We start from the raw sequence: 4,902 nt of genomic DNA on the forward strand, positions 1-4,902 counted from the left end.
AATTTATTTCGTTCTTAATGGCTAAAGTGATACCTAGGCTGTTTGTTTATAATTCAATGAGCATTTTCTCTCTCTTCACTTCAGAGTCTCAATAGTTTCCAGAAGCCTGTTTTTCTGATGCAGATGCCAAATTAAAGAAAATACATTTTATATTTATACATACATATGCACACAAAATATATAGGCATATATTCACCCTATATTATGTATAAATATATACAATATATAATGTATATATTTTCTGTAAACATATTTATATGTATTTGTATTTATGTGTAAATAATTTTTATATGCAGTATATGCTCTTATACATATTTCATCTTTTTTAACCTATGTGAACCACTGCTATTTCTAAAAATTGGTATTCCTGATGAGTAAAATGGGTTTAGAGTTTTTATTCTATATTCATTTTGCATACTGACTGCATGCCTGCACTCCTCCTCCGAAATGAATGAGTTTTGATCCTTTGAAATTGCCTTCATTCCTTCTTCACCCTACCTTACTGTAAACAAAGCAGATAAGCCTGGTGTGAGCTTCTTCCACGTCCTCTGACAATAACTTCCAAACTGTACCACATTTAGCCCTTATATTCTGATACTTATGGGATTCAACTGATCTTTTCCTAGTTTTAGCACATGAAATATTTTGTTTTGATTCTTTGTACTTGTGGTATAAATGATTACAGAATAATTTTAAAATATTTTCATAGATCCAAAACTTTTTAAAATCCCATAAATACTTTAAACTTCTATTTAATGTTAGGTTATATGCCATGACATATGCTAATAACAAAACAGTAAATAGGTGTAATAATTTTTATTGTACAATAGACATTTATATTTTAGAACGAATTATAAAAATTATTAATAAAAATAATCAGAAAAATGTTTTCTTTTCTTGCTATATTTTACTTGATTTTGCTTGTAAGGAAAACCAATTGACTAAGTTTTCCCAGAATTGTTAGTGTTCACTGATAAAGAAGAAAATGAGGTCAGAAGTCCAACTTTTCACTTCTGCTCAAATATATATTGCAAGTATCACAGAAAATTGTAACAATACATGCAACCAGACTGGTTTTCAACATACAGAGAGCCCCGGTAAGAAGGGTTGAGTACTGAAGTTCTACAGAGGTCAGACTGGGAGCACTGCTACAAGAAGTTTGAATCTATCCACGCACCTCTTTCCTCCCACAACCCAGGCTCATCACTTCTTCCTCTTCCAAGCTAGCTTATCCATAGGCAGAATTCAAGGCTGCTCCATTTATATTAATTCTTGCCCAGCTGTGTTTCACGAGGCATCTTCACAAGCCAAGCCACGACTCAAATTCTGTACAGGAAGTTCCTGTTGCTGTCAAAGAACCCCTGCCCCCTCTGCCTACTTTGCTGCTGAAGTTACCCACTCCCTTCCCTTTAACTCCACCAGCTTCTGATCACTTGGCAGCCCACCATGGCCAGTCCTTCTGGTGCTTTCACAATCACTGGAGTACTTCTGCAGCTCTGCCTGATGACCCAGGGCTGCCAAAGCTCTCTTACAGGCCCTGGATTCCTTCATTCCTTCCCTTCTATCTCCTTGGTGTATTTTCCCTGTGAGTGTTTGAATCTATTCTTTCAAAATTGTGCTGTATTTCGGGTCTTTGGATGAGGCTTCATGCCCTGGCATAAGCAAAGATCCTGATACCGAGTGACCTGCAGGGAGCAGTTTCGAGGTGTTCCCAGAGCCCTGGAGCTGCAGGAGCTAGGCAAGCCCAGCTTTCTTAAGGACTTTTTAAAACCCTGCTTCAGCTTCTGCTCCAATGTGGGTACAAACTTGCTTTTTAAACTTCTGCGCTCCTCCCACGGTGGCTCACACTGTAATCCCAGCACTTTGGGAGGCCGAGACGGGTGGATCGCCTGAGGTCGGGAGTTTGAGACACGGATGGCCAATGTGGTGAAACACCATCTCTACTAAAAATGCAAAAAAATTAGTCGTGCGTTGTGGCAGGTGCCTGTAATCCCAGCTACTCAGGAGGCTGAGGCGGGAGATTCGTTTGAACCCAAGAGGTGGAGGTTTCAGGAGCAGAGATGGTGCCACTGAGACAGCGACACTCTGGCAAACAAAAACAAAAACAAACAAACAAACAAACCACCTCTTTGTATCGGATCAGTACTGACAGCAGAGCCTTCTGCCAGCCTGGGAACTGATCAGGACCAGGCACCTCCATTTCATTTGCCTGCAAATTTTCTGGAATCGTATTGCTTTTTTCCAGCGTTGCAGGGTGCTGGGGGAGAGAACCAATGGCAGAAGCCATGCACGGAAGCAGGATGGATGTTTGAAGAGCCTCAGGCTAAGTCATGGAGCACTTAGCCCACTTCTCTTTGATCACAACCGGGCCATGTTGGCCATGTTGCCAGCCTAAGGCTGCTCTATACACCCAGAAAGCTAACCCCTAAAACAGTAAGTGTCCTTAAGCATGCCGAACTCTCTCGACTGGCGATGAAATACGTCATTAGTGAAGGAACCAGTGGTCCCAGGGGAGCTGAACACCTGGTGCTGGGCCCTGACAAGGGTAAGAAGGAACCAGGGCTGCTGTCCCCAGTGCCAAGGGGACGCAGGGGAGCCAGGTGCTGCTTCAAGCTGAGGGCCAGGAAAAGCCGGTACCTCCTCCCATCTCCTGCAGCTCTGGTTCCTCCGGCTCCCAGCAGGAATCAGGGTCAGGCTTCCAGCCAATATGGCCTAGGCCCGCCACCCACTGGGTCTCAAACCCGCAGCAAGCAATGCCAGCACGGACACGCTCGCCCATCTAGAGACTCAGGATAACCATCATGTGGACACAAACCAGCCTTCAGCAGCCAAATTGCGTATATTCTTTGACAGAATGAGTTTTAAAAGATATTACATAATTAAGACGTTCTCCCTTTACTTATGCTATCTCTTTAAATTGCACATAAATTTACAAGATTATTCACCAATTATTACTCAGGTGAAGCTTTGTCAAATCAAATTCAGAAACATGAAATAATGTTTCTGGTTCAATCCCCACTTTCTAATTTATTTGAGAAACGAAGTTATTTCCTCTGTTTTATGGTTAAATTTGTTGCTCAGTGTTTATTTGTACTCCCTCTTTTCATAATCGAGAGTGCTCTTTTTTAGTCTTGCCATATTTAAAGTATAATATTCACAGGAAAAAAAAAAAAAAACAACTTCATTAAAAAGTGAGTAAAGGACTTAATAGACCCTTCTCAAAGGAAGATGCTCATGCAGCCAAAAAACATACTAAAAAAGCTCAACACTACTCATCATTAGAGAAATGCAAGTCAAAACCGCAATGAGATACCATCACATGCCAGTAAGAATGGTGATTATTAAAATGTCAATAAACAATCAGTGCTGGGAAGGTTGGGGAGAAAACGAAACACTTTTACCCAGTTGGGAATGTAAATTAGTTCAACCATTGTGAAAGACAGTGTGGTAATTCCTCAATGATCTGGAAGCAGAAATATCATTTGACTTAACAATCCCATTACTGGGTATATAATCAAATATAAATCATCCTGTTATAAAGATACATCTCCATGTATGTTCCTTGCAGCACTACTCACAATAGCAAAGATATGGAACCAGCCCAAATGCCCATTAATGATAAACTGGATAAAGAAAATGCAGTACATATATACTATGGAATACAATGCAGCCATAAAAAGGAATGAGATGGTGGCTTTTGCAGGAACGTGGATGGAGGCTGAAGCTGCTATTCTCAGCAAGTTAATGCAGAAACAGAAAACCAAACACCACACGTTCTCACTTATAGGTGGGAGCTGAACAATACAAACAAGTGGACACATTCAGAGGAACAAAACACACTGGGACCTGTTGGGAGGAGTTGGGAAGGGAAAGCATCGGGAAGAATAGCTAATGGTACCTGGGCCTAATAGATTGGTGATGAGTTAATCCGCGCAGCAAACTACCATGGCACACATTTACCTATATAACAATCTGCACATCCTGCGCACATACACCAGAACTTAAAAGTTGAAGAAATAAAATAAAAATAAATTATATTATAATTAATCAGAAATTAGCCAATAAATATGAGTAGGAAACAAAGCTATAACTTTTTTTGGTTAAGAAAATTTTATTTCTAACTTACATCTATTCAAATATTATAGTTGTTACGATGAATACAGATTTAAGACATTGAAAACTAAAAATATGGATTTGAAATATTTTTTTATAAAATATAAAATCTCCAGCTTTGGTTTTGTGTAGTTCTGTGTTATTTTCCAATTTAAAGTGCTCTAATGCAGCTGAAAACAGAACTCACATTATTTCTTTTTTTTTTTTTTTTTTTTTTTGAGACGGAGTTTCGCTCTTGTTACCCAGGCTGGAGTGCAATGGCGCGATCTCGGCTCACCGCAACCTCCGCCTCCTGGGTTCAGGCAATTCTCCTGCCTCAGCCTCCTGAGTAGCTGTGATTACAGGCATGTGCCACCATGCCCAGCTAATTTTTTTGTATTTTTAGTAGAGACGGGGTTTCACCATGTTGACCAGGATGGTCTCGATCTCTCGACCTCGTGATCCACCCGCCTCGGCCTCCCAAAGTGCTGGGATTACAGGCTTGAGCCACCGCGCCCGGCCATTTCTTTTTAACTAAAATATGAAGAAATAAAACAGTTAATCTATCTCATTTTGATCCTTTATTTTAGTTAGCACTTTTGCATTTAAACATGTGAATTAAGGTTTTGAAATTCTATGGATTTTTTGCCAAAAGAGAAGTCAGTCTACAAACTATTTTGATGTTAAATGCCAGCAAATCCATTTATTTAGTTAGCAAACTTCGAAATTCTAGTGTGAACTCAGGCTATGTTCGAGACTTCAATTAAATGGAAATGTGTTGTCTTAGCTGAGAGAGAGAAAACAAATGGC

At 39.9% G+C, this 4,902-nt stretch overlaps 1 pseudogene; it reads right to left on the minus strand.

The window, feature by feature from the left end:
- Positions 1-1,319: 1,319 nt before the first annotated feature.
- LOC101041509 (neugrin-like) lies at positions 1,320-2,803 on the minus strand (annotated as a pseudogene).
- Positions 2,804-4,902: the final 2,099 nt, after the last annotated feature.

The sequence above is a fragment of the Saimiri boliviensis genome, chromosome 9, assembly GCF_048565385.1.
Source record: "Saimiri boliviensis isolate mSaiBol1 chromosome 9, mSaiBol1.pri, whole genome shotgun sequence".
NCBI classification, from domain to species: domain Eukaryota; kingdom Metazoa; phylum Chordata; class Mammalia; order Primates; family Cebidae; genus Saimiri; species Saimiri boliviensis.